Here is an 18772-nt window from a genome sequence, read left to right on the forward strand (position 1 = left end):
CTCAAGTTACCAAAAAAGGCTTATCTGAGTAAGACACAACCTAAAAATTCCACTAGTTATAACAAACTCTAGTGGAGTTAGGAAATCTCAGGAACATGAACTGAACCATTCTGCATATCTTGGCACGGATGGCCAATGATGTCTGCACTCTTCCAGTGTCTTTTCAATGCGTGCTTCTATTTGTTTGCCTTGTTACCACATCAGCATATTTTCTCATGCTAGAGACTATTTATGTGTCAATCATGAAACAGTTGATCCCATCCCTCAGAAAGCTAATGGAGATTTTTTAAACACTTACAAACTAGCAATTCTATCTCATAGATAATGTTAGGTCTGTACCTAGTCAGCGTGTTAAAAAGCAGAGGCATTACTTTGCCAACAAGGGCTGTATTGCCAAAACCAAATTTTTTCCAGTAATCATGTACAGATGTGAGAGTTGGACCATAAAGAAGGCTGAGCACCAAAGAATTGATGCTTTTGAACTGTGGTGTTGGAGAAGACTCTCGAGAGTCCCTTGAACTGCAAGGAGATCAAACCAGTCAATCCTAAAGGATATCAGACCTGAATATTCATTGGAAGGACCAATGCTGAAGCTGAAACTCCAATACTTTGGCCACCTGATGCAAAGAGCCAAATCATTACAAAAGACCCTGGTGGTGGGAAGGATTAAAGACAGGGATGACAGAGGACAAGGTAGTTGGATGGCATCATCGACTCAATGGATATGAGTTTGAGCAAACTCTGGGAGATGGTGAGAGACAGAGAAGCCTGGTGTGCTTCAGTCCATGGGGTCACAAAGAGTTGGACACAACTGAGCAACTGAAAAACAACTGCAAATGTCTGCACATCACTAAGCTCTCATGTCCTTTGGGTTTAAACAGAGCATTTTGGAATGCATGTCATGTCAGAAAATGATATCATACACTGAAATAAATGTGGACATAGATTCCATGATATGGAAATTGGGTAAGATATAATTAATAGAATAAATGCATGGTATAAAAATATGGGGATTGATATCAGATAATACATGTCATAAGCTAAACATGATTCATAAGCTCCATGAGTATTGGAGCCATGTCTAATTCATCTTTACATTCTATACAGGACTTGATATTAATTGATTATTTGTTGAGTTAATGTGCTTGCCCCTAGGAATTGTTCTACATCCATTAAGTGGATCTATAGTTTATAATCAGGCAAGAGACACATCTTCAATGAATGTGGATGGAATTGGGTTCTCTGAATACTTATCTTCTACAGACTCCATATGAGATATACATAAAGGACTCTTCGAACAAATGTGCTTAGCTGCAATGTAAAACCCATTCCATTTTGCTTCCAGTGTTTAACTGAAGTGTACATAATGCAAATAAACATCATTCACTATCTCAAGACCAATCTTGCACAACCAGGGAAAATGTTCTAATGTGGTCTGTGTTGAAAGTGCCCCATGCTTTCACAGAATACACTTTAGCATTATCAATTCAGTCACTAAACTGACTGACTGACATAGTCGCCTCCGCCTGTTTGTGACCCCATGTATTGCAGCATGCCAGGCTTCACTGTCCATTACCAACTCCCAGAGCTTGCTCAAACTCATATCTATTAAGTGGGTGATGTCATCCAACCATCTCATCCTCTGTTGTTCCCTTTGTCTCCTGCCTTAAATCTTTCCCAGCATCAGGGTCTTTTCCAATGAGTCTGTTCTTTGCATCAGGTGGCCAAAGTTTTGGAGTTTCAACCTCAGCATCAGTCCTTCCAATGAATATTCAGGACTAATTTCCTTTAGGATTAACTCTTTTGATCTCCTTGCAGTCCAAGGGAAACTTTTTCAAGATCAAATTTTTTATTTCTTGACTCCCTCTATTTTTGTCTAGCATTGATTTTTCACTCTTAACTTTGCATTTCTTCCCTTCTACTTACTTTAGGATCAATTTTCTCTTTTTCTAGCTCTTTATGGTGGAAACTCAGATCACTAGGATGGGAAATTTTCTTCCTTTTTATAGTATATTCATTTAAAGATATGTTTTCCTCTAATTATTGCTTTAGTTGTATTCTAAAAATTCTGATGTGTAGGGATTTTATTATTGTTCAGTTCCAAATATTTTATAATTTTTCTTGTGATTTCTTCCTTGATGTATGGGTTATTCAGAAAAATATTGGTGAATTTCCAAATGTTTAGGCACTAAAAATACCTTAATGATTTCTAATTTAATTCCATTTTGGTCAGAGAACACATTTTGGATGATTTCAATTCTTTTAAATATATTGGAACTGCTTTTATGGTACAGAATGTGTGTTGCAGTTTTGGATATATACTGTTCAATGCATATCAAAAATGTCATATTCGCTGCTCAAATCTTTGATTAAAAAACTAAATCTTTTGTGTTTTTTTTTTGCTCTATGTATTTGATCAGTTACTAACAAAGGAGTTTAAATATCCAATGTGATTATGGATTTGTTTATCTCTCCCTTCATCATCTCTTTTTCACAAACTGTATATTACTCTCCCAGGTATGCTAATTTCCAACTCACTCCTGAGCCTTGTCCCTCAGCAGTGTGTTTCTAAAGATTAATGAGCTTAAGCTTCCTTCCCTTCCTTACTGACATAGAGTGTTCCATACTATATCCCACTTAAGATACAACATAAAGAATTCAGTAGACTTCCCAGCAATCCCACTGCTGGGCATACACACCAAGGAAACCAGAACTGAAAGAGACACATGTACCCCAATGTTCATTGCAGCACTGTTTACAATTGCTAGGACATGGAAGCAATCTAGATGCCCATCAATAGACAAATAGATAAGGAAGTTGTGATACATATACACAATGGAATATTCCTCAGCTATGAAAAAGAACACATTTGAGTCAGTTCTAATGAGGTGGATGAAACTGGAGCCTATTATACAGAGTGAAGTAAGCCAGAAAGAGAAACACCAATCCAGTATATTAATGCATATATATGGAATTTAGAAAGATGGTAACAATGACCCCATATGCAAGACAGCAAAAGAGACAGAGATGTAAATTACAGACTTTTGGACTATGTGGGAGAAGGCGAGGGTGGGATGATGTGAGAGAATAGCATTGAAACATGTATATTACCATATGTAAAATAAATGACCAGTGCAAGTTCAAAGCATGAAGCAAGCACTCAAAGCTGGTCCTCTGGGACAATCCAGAGGGATGAGGTGGTTAGGGTGGAGGGAGGGGGTTCAGGATGGTGGGACACATCTACATCTGTGGCTGATTCATGTGAATGTATGGCCAAAACCACCACAATATTGTAAAGTAATTAGCCTTCAATTAAAATAAATAAATTATTTTTTAAGACTTCAGTAAACTTCCAAGCTGAAAATTTCCTCCTTTGGATAAAGTAGTTTCTTATTGCTTTAAACCTGACATAGCTCATAGCCTCTTACTGAGTATGTGCAGCAGGTGAAGATGTGTTTAACCCACTTGGTTTCTGTTCAATTGCTTGGCTAGGCCAGTGGTTTCAGGTTGTGGCCAAAGAACTGAGTGAACTAAATAGTCCCCTCTGCATTATGCTCATATGCCTCAACTCACAGACCCAGAGTATACCCAGAGTATATTAGAATTCTGTTTTTGATTGTATGTAAATCTTCCTTTGGGATAACAGATATTTCTAGGGACTTCTGCTCTTGGAAGATGACTTTGTATGTGGAGATAAATGACTAGCACTGTGAATGTAAACAGATAAAAACAAAGCACAGCCTCCGTTTAGCATATCCAAGCTTCCACAGTGCAAGTTCAAATGAGCAAATCTCCTAAAGAGGTAACTTTTCTCTAAATTGATAGTGCATGAGTAGGGAGAGGCCTTAGCAAGTGTCTATGTATATTCGATGGCATTTATATAGATCACATTAGAAGGTTCATCTTAATAGTTGCCTTTTGATTTTCTTCCATAAAGTTGAAGGGTAAGTAAGCATATTTTTGTCACAGGGAAGAATAATGACCTTTAACAATAGCTTTTTGATTAGTACTAAGGCTAATCTTTTTTTTCGGAGGTGCACAATTGTCAAGGACATCATCACTATTGTATTGTCCTGAAGTACTCAGTAGGAAATTTGGGACCCTAGAAAGCTTTCTTTGCATGAAATCAAGTCTCCTGGAAAGATATAGGCAACTGGTAGTGAAGTGGAGACTGAGGTCTTCTGCCAATGTTGTATTCTTCCTTCATTACCACTTTATAATGGAATGCAAGAACAGTGCTTTACAGTCTATGCTGAGAACAGCATGTATTGACCTTTTGTCAGTACTTCAGTCTCATGTTCTGTTTACTGTTGAGATATAGTATAGCTATTGACAGGCAAAAGGAACTGCCAAAGATAGAGCATATATTATTAAAGCAGTTCATTTTCTCATCAACAGTTTATGTCTTGCTTTGGATAATTGGTGAGGTCTTGGAAGGAATTAGTATAGTATCTGGGAATGTGTGTGCCAAGAGAATATCCATACATTGAATTAGAAAAGAAATGTACTCATTTATGAGGGGACTGAGCAATGTGAATGGCATGCACATAGAAACTGAACTCTGAGATCATTCACATACAATTGGCCTATTTATTGCTCTTTGTCTATAAGGCTGACCTAGGGTCATTATGTTTCTAATGTTACACCACTGCCTATAGCAGACGCTACTCTTTTATTATCTATCATCGCCCTGCGTAAACTGGAAAAAAAAAGATTCTATTACTATTCAGCAGCCTGGGGATGTGTCAATCAGAGGAAATAATTGATCAAATGGACATTTTATTTACATGGCCAAAATCTGTACAGGAGGAGGTGGGTCTCAGGGACTAAACCGGATATGCTGTTTCTAGATGGTCCCAAGCACCTAGATATTCCTATGGGATTTAAGCAGCCCCGTCTTATATCCCTGGTATGTGCTGTATAAAACTACATTTCTACTTAATTTCATCTTCACTGTGTATGGATTCACTTCCAGGTGGTTTAGGAGAACACATTCACATTTTATAGAGACATGTGGCATTCTGTGGTTATGGTCTATTCCAATGCTCAGGAATTTCTTTCTAAAATAATCATTTTGATTTCATTTTATATAATCATGACTCCAGCAGAGAATAATCTTTCACCTATGGTGGTTCAAATGAATCCACTTTAATGGAGATATTTCTTAGAGATGAAAAGCAGGATTATGAGAACCAACGATGGAGTTTGAGACACCCAGAGACTAGCAATAGCAGGAAGCCATTACCATCTTTAGGGCTGAAAGGTCAAAGGCGGGGAGCTCCTGGAGCTCCCCCATAGCTGTCATTGTGAAGGAAGGCGACTGCTGCCAGTGAAGCAGTGCAGAAGCCAAGAAGAGGTTGCGAAGAAACATGACTCTTTCCTTTATAACCTCCCATCCCCCAGTGTCCTATCGGTGCCTCCAATGGACTAAAATCCATCCCAAAGAGGCAGCAAGGGAGCAAGTTTCCATACCCAGTACACAGCACAAGCAGAAAAAGGTGTAAAGTAGATTGGGGGACTAATTAGCATTCAATGAGAGGTCACTGTTTTTGCATAGAAGCATGAGGCAGGAATCAAAGCACTTGAGACTATCCCACGCTGCCATCACGTCATGGCCGGACAACTCCAACTCTATCCTAACCAGGCTCCTACATATACACTTGCCTCCATCCAATCAGAGGACCGCTGACACCTGAAAAATCAGTTCAAAACAAATCTGCCACACCCTGTCCTCTGCTGCCCACTCACCTCTCAGCATTTAACCCTTCAATGGATTCCACTTCTTTTAGGACAGAAACTGAAATCCTCCCAGGGCCTGTGGATCTGGGAGTTATGCAAAGGTTTCCATGAAGAAGTGACATTTGAGATGAGATCGGAGAGACACAGAAACATTAACTAAAACAGTGGGGAAAGCAGGAAAAATGTTGCTGGAAGATAAAACAATGTTTCAAAGCTTCTGACTTAGGTAGAAAGCAAAGAAAGTGAGTAAAGCTAGAATGAGCTGAACAAGGGAGAGAATGGAGCAAGATGCGATTAAAGTATGATATTGGGACCAGATCACATGGAGCACTGCAGGTCCTAACTCAGCACCAGCACATAGTAAGCTTTCAACAAATAGTCATAAACAATGTTGAAAGACATATTATGTCCCTCCAGCGTAGTTTAGGATGTTAATATGAGATAAGACACATGCATCAGTATGTCTGGGTACTTGATCAGTTATGAGTTTATTATTGGGTCCCCATGCAAAAAAACATACAACAACCAACTCTTAGTTTATATTGGCTTTTCATGCATTTTACAGGTAAAGAAATTGTTTTTAGAATTGTATGTTTAGGTTATGCCCTTGAAATGCCTGAGCTGAAAATCATTGGTAGTATTATTCATGCATCACAGAAACTGTGTTTCTGTCTAAGAAATGAAAAATATGGTTCTCCAAAAACTATGTTTAAAAAACAACTTTTTACTAGCTTGCATTTTTCTTCCTATAAAACTCACATTTTCCTGGTCTGAAAAAGAATGCAGTTGTCAGGAAAAAGGTGTGAGCATGAATGCATAATATTTAAAATTATTCCAAGTAAATGGTCTGGATTTCACAGAGGAAAACTGTCATATCAGGAGCAATGCTGTGTGCTTCCTAAGAGACCATTCTAAACACATAAATATAAACCACATGTTTGATGTGGTCCGTGAAGTTCTGGATGGCAGAATATTTTTGTAATTGACTTAGCTATGTTCAGGGAGGCATAAGTTCAGCCCCGTTGCTGCATCCCTTATTAAGGCTGTTTCCACACAGGTGATAGGGAATATATGTGAGGGAAATACCTGAGAATTTTGCTGAGTTAATTTAGTCAGTGACACAGTTATTTTCAACATTCTAAGAAGCAAAGAAAAAGACAGAATTCCTTTAGTCCACCTATTGGAGTGGAGAAAAATGTAGTACATGGAAATGAGGGAACGTATAGGAAGTGCCTAGCACGATGAGAATAAATATGCAAATTCCTACAGGAGACACTTTGTCAATATTAGTTCCTTCTTTATTCCATGTATTGAGGTGTTCAAGTTGTCAGGGAAATGCTGATTACAAAAGGACAGCCACACGGAGGGACTTCTCATGGGGAAATGGAGTTTGTTCCCTTTATTTGTATCTCTTCTCAACTGGGATTGGAGGAGACAAGACAGAAGGATTAAAGGTTCAAAATTAGAAGGTTCAGTGGGTGACAAGAGAAGCTGTGGGAAAGAAGGAGAAAGGTAAGTGCTGAAAAGTGTGGCACCTCCTTCAAAGGTAGAGGTAGGTAGTGAAAAGGCAGAACAGAGCAGCTGTAAACTTTTTTGAATCAGTAGTACCTTATTTCCCACTGGAGTCTTACCCAGGATCCTAATGTATTAAAAAGATAAAAGAGGAAGTTTTGTGATTCTATAAAACTCAGTTCTGTAACTGTTATGCAAACAATTCTGTAGTGACACAGCCATATTAAGCACAGCACAACGGCCAGAGGAAATTTCTAGCCAAGTCTCTAAGGAAAATTGAGTTGTTAGAGAAAAGTTTTCAATTGAAATTTATGAAGAGAATTTCCAATTGAAATTTCCTTAATTTGGATCTAGGAATGCCTTGCTTTAAACTTGTATCTTTCATTATTTGCTAATTTCCATAGATCACATTTCTAAATTACTTGGACGTAATTGTTGCTTAAGCAATTTCAGTGCATTTTGTTAAATATTTTATTTTATAGGAAAAAGGCTGGATATTTTGTTAAATTATTTATTTTATTGAAAAAGAAAGATAGATCCTGAAACTGCTTACTTAATATACTATTAAAACTGAGTTTTCTAATAGAAAAAGAATGGTAAATAAGTCTAAATCTTGCCTTTGAGATAGGTGTTTTTATATTATTTTTGCTAAAAAGAAAAATTGCTAACAACATGAGAAAAATTAAGGAAAGAGTATACTTTGCTATTTATTTAAATTCTATTTAGATTGACAACAGTGGTTTTTGGTTTTTTTTTTTTTTTCTTTTTTTTTTCATTTATTTTTATTAGTTGGAGGCTAATTACTTTACAATATTGTAGTGGTTTTTGCCACACATTGACATGAATCAGCCATGGATTTACATGTGTTCCCCATCCTGAACCCCCCTCCCACCTCCCTCCCCATCCCATCCTTCTAGGTAAGGAAACTATAAGCAAGGTGAAAAGACAGCCTTCAGAATGGGAGAAAATAATAGCAAACAAAGAAACAGACAAAGGATTAATCTAAAAAATATGCAAGCAACTCCTGCAGCTCAATTCGAGACAAATAAATGACCCAATCAAAAAATGGGCCAAAGATCTAAACAGACATTTCTCCAAAGAAGACATACAGATGGCTAACAAACACATGAAAAGATGCTCAACATCACTCATTATCAGAGAAATGCAAGACAACAGTGGTTTTGAATAATTTCAATTGTCAGCTAATATTATCAAATGGAATCCCCCAAATACAGTATTATCAACAAAACCTGTCCTTTCCAGCCCCATGTGAATGAGTGTCACACTGATGCCAGGCTATGTTGGAAAGCTGAAGCAAATATAAGCCTATTAGTTAAAAAGCAAAGTGGGTCCATCCACATCTCTACAAATGACCCAATTCCATTCCTTTTTATGGCTGAGTAATATTCCACTGTATATACATATCATATCTTCTTTATCCATTCATCTGTTGATGGACATTTAGTTTGTTTCCATATTCTGGCTATTGTAAATAGTACCTCAATAAACAGTGGGGTATATGTATCCTTTTTTTTTTTTAAGAAAGGAAAGGATAAAATAATGTTTATAGATTATATACCTGCAAAACTAACAAAAAATCATTGAAAAAGCTGCAAATGCACTTAAGAGAACTTAGTAAATCAATTTATAGACAGCAATAGCTTTCTTTTTTTCATTTAATTTTATTAGTTGAAGGCTAATTACTTTGCAATATTGTAGAGGTTTTTTTCATACATTGACATGAATCAGCCATGGATTTACATGTGTTCCCCATCCTGAACCCCCATCCCAACTCCCTCCCCATCCCATCCCTCTGGGTCAACCCAGTGCACCAGCCCCGAGCACTTGTCTCATGCATCCAACCTGGGCTGGTGATCTGTCTCACCCTTGATAATATACATGTTTCGATGCTGTTCTCTCAGATCATCCCACCCTCACCTTCTCCCACAGAGTTCAAAAGTCTGTTCTGTACTTCTGTGTCTCTTTTTCTGTTTTGCATATAGGGTTATCATTACCATCTTTCTAAATTCCATATATATGTGTTAGTATGCTGTAATGTTCTTTATCTTTCTGGCTTACTTCACTCTGTATAATGGGCTCCAGTTTCATCCATCTCATTAGAACTGATTCAAATGAATTCTTTTTAACGGCTGAGTAATATTCCATGGTGTATATGTACCACAGCTTCCTAATCCATTCGTCTGCTGATGGGCATCTAGGTTGCTTCCATGTCCTGGCTATTATAAACAGTGCTGCAATGAACATTGGGGTGCACGTGTCTCTTTCAGATCTGGTTTCCTCAGTGTGTATGCCCAGGAGTGGGATTGCTGGGTCATATGGCAGTCCTATTTCCAGTTTTTTAAGAAATCTCCACACTGTTTTCCATAGTGGCTGTACTAGCTTGCATTCCCACCAACAATGTAAGAGAGTTCCCTTTTCTCCACACCCTCTCCAGCATTTATTGCTTGTAGACTTTTGGATAGCAGCCATCCTGACTGGTGTGTAATGGTACCTCATTGTGGTTTTGACTTGCATTTCTCTAATAATGAGTGATGTTGAGCATCTTTTCATGTGTTTGTTAGCCATCTGTATGTCTTCTTTGGAGAAATGTCTGTTTAGTTCTTTGGCCCATTTTTTGATTGGGTCATTTATTTTTCTGGAATTGAGCTTCAGGTGTTGCTTGTATATTTTTGAGATTAATCCTTTGTTGCTTCATTTGCTATTATTTTCTCCCAATCTGAGGGCTGTCTTTTCACCTTACTTATAGTTTCCTTTGTAGTGCAAAAGCTTTTAAGTTTCATTAGGTCCCATTTGTTTAGTTTTGCTTTTATTTCCAATATTCTGGGAGGTGGGTCATAGAGGATCTTGCTGTGATTTATGTCAGAGAGTGTTTTGCCTATGTTCTCCTCTAGGAGTTTTATAGTTTCTGGTCTTACATTTAGATCTTTAATCCATTTTGAGTTTATTTTTGTGTATGGTGTTAGAAAGTGTTCTAGTTTCGTTCTTTTACAAGTGGTTGACCAGTTTTCCCAGCACGACTTGTTAAAGAGGTTGTCTTTTTTCCATTGTATATCCTTGCCTCCTTTGTCAAAGATAAGGTGTCCATAGGTCCGTGGATTTATCTCTGGGCTTTCTATTCTGTTCCATTGATCTATATTTCTGTCTTTGTGCCAGTACCATACTGTCTTGATGACTGTGGCTTTGTAGTAGAGTCTGAAGTCAGGCAGGTTGATTCCTCCAGTTCCATTCTTCTTTCTCAAGATTACTTTGGCTATTCGAGGTTTTTTGTATTTCCATACAAATTGTGAAATTATTTGTTCTAGTTCTGTGAAAAATACCATTGGTAGCTTGATAGGGATTGCATTGAATCTATAGATTGCTTTGGGTAGAATAGCCATTTTGACAATATTGATTCTTCCAATCCATGAACATGGTGTTTCTCCATCTATTTGTGTCCTCTTTGATTTCTTTCATCAGTGTTTTATAGTTTTCTATGTATAGGTCTTTTGTTTCTTTAGGTAGATATACTCCTAAGTATTTTATTCTTTTTGTTGCAATGGTGAATGGTATTGTTTCCTTAATTTCTCTTTCTGTTTTTTCATTGTCAGTATATAAGAATGCAAGGGATTTCTGTGTGTTAATTTTATATCTTGCAACTTTACTATATTCATTGATTAGCTCTAGTAATTTTCTGGTAGAGTCTTTAGGGTTTTCTATGTAGAGGATCATGTCATCTGCAAACAGCGAGAGTTTCACTTCTTCTTTTCCTATCTGGATTCCTTTTACTTCTTTTTCTGCTCTGATTGCTGTGGCCAAAACTTCCAACACTATCTTATCCATTCATCTGCTGATGGGCATCTAGGTTGCTTCCATGCCCTGGCTATTATAAACAGTGCTGTGATGATGAACATTGGGTATATGTATCCTTTTGAATTATGGCTTTATCAGGGTATATGCCCAGTAGTGGAATTGCTGGATCATATGGTGGTTCTATTTTTAGTTTTTTTTTTTTTTTTTTTTTTTTTTTTTTTAGGGAACCTGCAGAGTAGAAACAGACACACATGTAGAGAACAGACCTGTGGGCATGGGATGGGGGGGCAAGGGGCGGGTGGCATGATTTGGGAGAGCAGCATTGACACATATACACTATCCTATGTAAAATAGCTAGCTAGTGGGAAGCTGCTGCAAAGCACAGGGAGCTCAGCTCGGCACTCTATGATAACCTAGAGGGGGTGGGATGGATGGTGGAAGGGAGACTCAAGAGGGATGGGATATATGTATATGTATGGCTGATTTGTGCTATACATCAGAAACCAACACAATGTTGTAAAGTAATTATACTTCCATTTAAAAACAGTAAAGTGGGAATAAAAGCGGTCAGACAAGAAGTATTTTGTTTTCCCACTACCAAATCCACCACCCCTCTGTACATGTACCTGTATAGTTTGCTTCCTACTTCCCAAAGAAGTAGAAATGGCTCTGTGATGAACTAGGACTGTAAGTTGAGTTCTGGCCAACAGAATGTGGCCAATCAGATATATGCCAAGGCAGATAAGAGTCTGTGTATATGTCTCACACTCCTCTCTCCAACCTCTATGGCTGGCAGTCATGGACTTATTGGCATCAGGGCCTTTTCCAATGAGTTGGCTCTTTGCATCAGGTGGCCAAAGTATTGGAGATTCAGCATCAGGGCTTCCAATGAATTTTCAGGACTGATTTCCTTCAGGATTGACTGGTTTGATCTCCTTGCAGTCCAAGGGACTCTCAAGAATCTTCTCCAACACCACAGTTTAAAAGCATCAATTCTTCAGTGCTCAGCTTTCTTTATAGTCCAACTCCCACATCCATACATGACTACTGGAAAAACCTTAGCTTTGACTACACGGACCTTTGTTGGTAAAGTGATGTCTCTGCTTTTTAATATGCTGTCTATGTTGGCCATAGCTTTTCTTCCAAGGAGCAAGCGTCTTTTAATTTCATGGCTGCAGTCACCATCTGCAGTGATTTTGGAGCCAAAAAAGTAAAAATAAAGTCTGTCACTGTTTCCATTGTTTCCATATCTATTTGCCATGAAGTGATGGGACCAGATGCCATGATCTTAATTCTTTGAATGGTGAGTTTCAAGCCAACTTTTTCACTCTCCTCTTTCACTTTCATCAAGAAGCTCTTTATTTCCTCTTCGCTTTCTGCCATAAGGGGTGGTGTCATCTGAATATCCATGGTTATTGATATTTCTCCCTGAAATCTTGATTCCAGCTTGTGCTTTATCCAGCCTGGCATTTCACATGATGTACTCTGCATATCAGTTAAATATGCAGGGTGACAATATACAGCCTTCATGTACTCTTTTCCAGGTTTGGAACCAATCTGTTGTTCCATGTCCAATTCTAACTCTTGCTTCTTGACCTGCATACAGATTTCGCAGGTCAGGTGGTCTGTTATTCCCATCTTTTTAAGAACTTTCCACAGTTTTTTTGTGATCCACACAGTCAAAGGCTTTGGCATAGTCAATAAAACAAAAGTAGATTTTTTTTTTTTTTTTTTCGGGAACTCTCTTGCTTTTTCAATGATCCAGTGGATGTTGGTCATTTGATCTCTGGTTTCTCTGCCTTTTCTAAATCCAACTTGAACATCTGGAAGTTCACAATTTATGTACTGTTGAAACCTGGTTTGGAGAATTTTAAGCATTTCTTTGCTAGTGTGTGAGATGAGTTCAATCGTGCAGTAGTTTGAACATTCTTTGGCATTGCCATTCTTTGGGATTGAAATGAAAACTGGCCTTTTCCAGTTATGTGGCCACTGCTGAGATTTCCATATTTCCTGTCATATTGAGTGCAGCACTTTCACAGCATCATCTTTTAGGATTTGAAATAGCTCAACTGGAATTCTATCACCTCCACTGGCTTTGTTTGTAGTGATGCTTCCTAAGGCCCACTTGACTTCACATTCCAGGATATCTGTCTCTAAGTAAGTGATCACACCATCGTGATTATCTGGGTCATAAAGATCTTTTTTGTATAGTTTTTCTGTTTTTTTCTTGACACCTCTTCTTAATATCTTCTGCTTCTCTTAGGTCCATACCATTTCTGTCCTTTATTGTGCCCATCATTGCGTGAAATGTTCCCTTGGTATCTCTAATTTTCTTGAAGAGATCTCTAGTCTTTCCCATTCTATTGTTTTCCCCTATTTCTTTGCATTGATCACTGAGGAAGACTTTCTTATCTTTCCTTTCTATTCTTTGGAACTGTGCATTCAAATGGGTATATCTTTCCTTTTCTCTTTTGCCTTTTGCTTCTCTTCTTTTCTCAGCTATTTGTAAGGCCTTCTCAGACAACCATTTTGCCTTTTTGCATTTCTTTCCTTGGGGATGGCTTTGATCATGACCTCCTGTACAATGTCACAAAACTCCATTCATAGTTCTTAAGGCATTGTCTATCAGATCTAATCCTTTGAATCTATTTGTCACTTCCACTGTATAATCATATGGGGTTTGTTTTAGGTCATACCTGAATGGTCTAGTGGTGTTCCCTACTTTCTTCAATTTAAGTCTGAATTTGGCAATATAGAGTTAATGATCTGAGCCACAGTCAACTCCCAGTCTTGTTTTTGCTGACTGTATAGAGCTTCTCAATATCTGGCTGCAAAGAATAAAATCAGTCTGATTTTGGTATTGACCATCTGGTGATGCTGTAAGGAGCAATATTGCATAGGGACCTGGAATGTTAGATCCATTAATCAAGGCAAATTGGCAGTGGTCAAGCAGGAGATGGCAAGAGTGAAAATAGACATTTTAGCAATTAGTGAACTAAAATGGACTGGAATGGGTGAATTTTACTCAGATGACCATTATATCTACTACTGTGGGTAAGAATCCCTTAGAAGAAATGGAGTAGCAATCATAGTCAGCAAAAGAGTCCAAATACAGTACTTGTGGAAAATGTTGAGACATTTCAAATAACTGTGGGAGTTACAAAGTTTGAGTTTGTTTTGGAAGATCAGAAGTTGAATTGCAGTCTTATTAGTATTATGCAGTATTGGAAGTAGATGTAGTTCATGAGACAGTAGAAGCTGACCTGGAGTTTGAAACCTTACCCTTAATGGTGGCATTTGGAAGCTTGAGATTGATGGAACCAAGCATAGGAAGAGAAGAGTCTATGAATGCAGACCAAACCTTGGACAGTAGCCACAACTTAGAGGAACTGTCAGAGACGAAAGCCACTATCACTTATTGTGGGTTACAGATATTCTCAACCAGTTTACTTTTTCTGCTTGATTACCAAGAAATCCAAAGCTAATGTGGTGCCAAAATAAAATAGTTGCCTTATCCTGTGTAGCTGATAACATCCCTCTCTTTCCTAATGATTTCAGATTTTTTAGCTTTGTTTTATTTGTCTTTTTTACCTGAAGCACTATATTTCAGGTTGACACAAGCCTTTTCTGATAATAGGCAGTATATAAGTGAAAGATGAAGAAAAGTAAGTAACATAAAACCATGTGAAGAAACAGTTCAATGAAAGTGAAATCTCTAATAGCTTCAGATACCATAGGGATACAGGATATTGCATTGCATTTTGCCTATTGAGAAGCTATGTGACTTGAGAAGTAAATTAAATGTTGGAGAAGCTTGGAGTTTGGGGTGAGACCACCAAGAGAAGGGTAAAATGTGTAATAGGGAATCAAACATATATGAATAAAACATCACATATAAAAATCTCTTGGAGTTCTACCTTAAGAACCTTGTTTTCATAACATTAAACACTTGAATAACATTCCATATGTATGAGGCAGGTATCTGGCCCCCTAACTACATTTGTGATAAGGCCTGTTGTGAGGAGAGACTTAGAACTAGAGATATAGGAGAACAAACAAACTTTCCATGTGCTGCTTATGTTCTCAAGATCGGCCAAATAGAAAAGTTGGCAGGCCCACATCTCCAGGACCCAAGCACACAGGGAGAAGCCTGTTCTAGAGGGAATTTGTATGCTTCCTCCAGACACTACTACATGAAGCTTCACTGCAAACAAAGAGAATGGTATTACAAAGACATATGATTATAGAAAACAAAATCGGACAAGAAAATCCTTTTTGCATTCCCTCATTAACAATCACCAGAGTGAGTGGCTTAAAAATATACATAGACCAATAGAACAGAATAAAGACCACAGAAAGAAACTCCCACATATATGGCCAACTAATATTTGCCAAGAAAGTCAAAGATACTCAGTGGTGGAAAAGATAGTCTTATCAATTATCCTTTTTTGATAAAAACTCAACAGTTGTTTTGAATATGACACAAAAAGCACATGCAACAAAAGCTAAAATAAATCAGTAGGACTGTATCAAACTAAACATCTTCTGCATAGCAAAAGAAATGATCAGCAAAATGAAAAGGCAACCTATAGAATGAGACAGAATATTTGCAAATCTGATATCTGATAACAGTGTAATATCCCAAATATGTAAAGAACTCATGTAACTCAATAGCAAAACATCCAAATAATCTGACTTTTAAAATGAGAAAAGGACATGAATAGACATTTTTCCAAAGCAGATGTACAAATGTCCAACAAGTACATGAGAAAGTGTTCAATACCGCTAATCATCAGGGAAATGTAAATAAAAACTACAGTGAAATATCACCTTGCACCTGTTAGAATGGCAGATATAAAAAAAGACAAGAGACAACAAGTGTTGGCAAGACTATAGAGAAAAACAAACTCTTGTTCCATGTTGGAGGGAACAAAAGTTGGTGCAGCTACTCTGGAACACTGTATGGAGATTCCTCAGAAAATTAAAATATAAGTACTATGTGATCCAGCACTCCAACTTCTGAGTATATATCCAAAGGAAATGAAGTTGGGATCTTGAAGAGGTATCTGGACCCCCATGTTCATTGGAGTGTTACTCACAATAGCCAAAATATGGAAATAACCTACATGTCTGTCTATGGATAAACTGATAAAGAAGATGTGATATTTCAACCCCTTAATGCCTTAGGTTTATGTTTTATTTTCTATCTGAAATACCCTTTAGAGTAAAGGAAAACTAGGAGATTTTTTTTTCTATTCTCATAAATATGGAAGTTTTGAAGGGAATTGGTTTAGAAGTGAATTTTGATGATACATTCCATTTGAATTACGTTGAATTTGACATCTGACTGAAATATCCTAAGAGATGGTGTCCTGTTACCACTAATTAGCTTAATTTCTTTTAAGATACTTGAACCACATTTCTCTTTAGTCAGGATATTTCAGCCATGTTATTAACTTAAATGAGATTAACAGTGCATCACAAAATGGGACTTTATCTTCAGTGTTAGCCTTATTCTCTTGTTCACTTATTTCTGATCTTTAAAAGTACTTCCTAGTTTTGACAATCTAAATATCTTCATAACTGTTATGTTATAAACATGTCATCAAATGTTTTATGTGCCAGCATAGAATAGAAAAAAAAAATCAGTCTCTTACCTTATGGAATTTATATCTGAAATTTAAAAGTGTGTAGGGAGATATTTATTAGGTCACCAACTTCTTAGAGAATTTCATAAAAGTATGGATTCTCTTATTTTAAATGTACACTTATAGGCAGACACAACTGTACACACATAAGTTTAGGGGATATTGTGAGAACCCTTATATCTGTATTTTGACTTTTTGAGAGTCCATGTGCTTGGATAATCAATCTTCCATGAAGGGAAGTTATATAAGTCTCTGTTCTACCCAAAAGAGTTCTGTAAGTTTCATTTTTCTCAATACGGCCCACTTTGGAAGCTAATTATTATGATTTGAGTTAATGTGTGTAAAGAACTTATGTTGTTGTCATTATGACAATTTACAAACCTCATACCCCTCCAAGCTTTGTGATTCCATCAATAGCATTGTACCCTTGGATGTTCTTAATTCTAAGTAAAGGATGTCTTTAATTATACATTGTGTACATTTCATAAGATACAAGAATAATTGTTAACTATTTGGAACATTTCGTACTGACTTCTTAAAATAAACCCCAAGTTCCTTTAGATACTGCAGACAAAGTGACATGACAATACATGATGATTCTTTTTAATTTTGAAAATAATCCTGAAATATTACTCATATTTACTCAACAAAACTCAGTCTTTGTTCTATTTTGATACTTATAAATATGTTTTTGCCTCATATTGTATACACTCTGCTCTGTAAACTTAGCAAAATCTATTGGATGAAATAATTCAATAAGGACTTCACCTGCCAACAGAAATGTTGATTTCTTTTTTTCCTCCACTACAAGAGTCAAGAAAACCTATCAACTTATCTAAATAAGGTACCATAGATGACACTAATAAATATCACAGTAATCATTGAAGAACTTCTTTGTGTTTCTCTGTAAAGATGTGTGTGTGTGTGTGTGTGTGCGTGCACATGTGCACACACACACGCTCAGTTGCTCAGTCGTGTCGGACTCTTATAGACAAAGCTAATATTTTCTCCAAGTCCTAGGAACATCATGAAACTGAATGATTCAGATAGAACATATGTCCTTTAATACTGAGGCAAACAAAATATATTAATGACAGATTTTGACTTTGAATTTTCAGGGATTTTAAAGTCCTAGTGAGAATAATTTATTGTGTTTTTCCATTCTCAATCTATCAAACTGTGTTGTAATAACAGTTTAGATACATAAGTGTTTAAAAACCATATATCTGATGCTCAAAAAAATTACACCTCTAACAGTCAAATATTTATTAGTGATTCTTTTTGTATTTGTTTTTAAATTTAGCTTAACAGCATGTGTGTGTGTGTGTGTGTGTGTGTGTGTGTGTGTGTGTGTGTATGGAATGTGGATTTTGGTAGCAATACTGAATTGTACTAAATCTTCAGTACAAAAATATACTATCATCTCATATATTCTCTGTATGATTCAAGTCATGGAGGCGCTTTAATGTCAAATGTATATTGTAAGAACCCACTAGTGGGATCTTAATTGTTTACTGTGTAGCCAACAGCTCAAGGTATCTAAATCAGTCATTTTAAAGGGCAAAATAGATAACTCTACAAGACCTAGTAAACTTCCTATAAGGGCAGGGAACTATTCAAAGTTCTCTTCTTTATCTCAGAATCAGATTCTGAAAATGATCTGCTTTAAAATACATATATATATTAAAGATTTACCTAAAGATTAAACAGAAATCTACCATTGTGGAGCTTCATGTCACAGAGGTTTATAGACTTAGGACATGGAATGCTGTTGAGAACAACATGCATAAAAATAATGTTCTTAAAATGATCATCTGAGAGTACACATGTGAGATTACATACATCTGTATCTTGGGGAAACAAATAATGTTTAGTTTTTGAGATGAAAGAGTCCTTTTGGTGTTTTTAATCTGGTTTCGACGTCTAAATGAATTACCCTCAGCTTGAAAGTATGTTGTTTGACCTACAGAGTTTAAGTTTTAAGACACCTAAAAATACAGAAATTTCACATACAAATCCAGATTTCTAGCATTTCTTGAAAAGTAAGAATATTTGGCAGTGCT

Source organism: Cervus elaphus, chromosome X (assembly GCF_910594005.1).
Source record: "Cervus elaphus chromosome X, mCerEla1.1, whole genome shotgun sequence".
NCBI classification, from domain to species: Eukaryota; Metazoa; Chordata; class Mammalia; order Artiodactyla; family Cervidae; genus Cervus; species Cervus elaphus.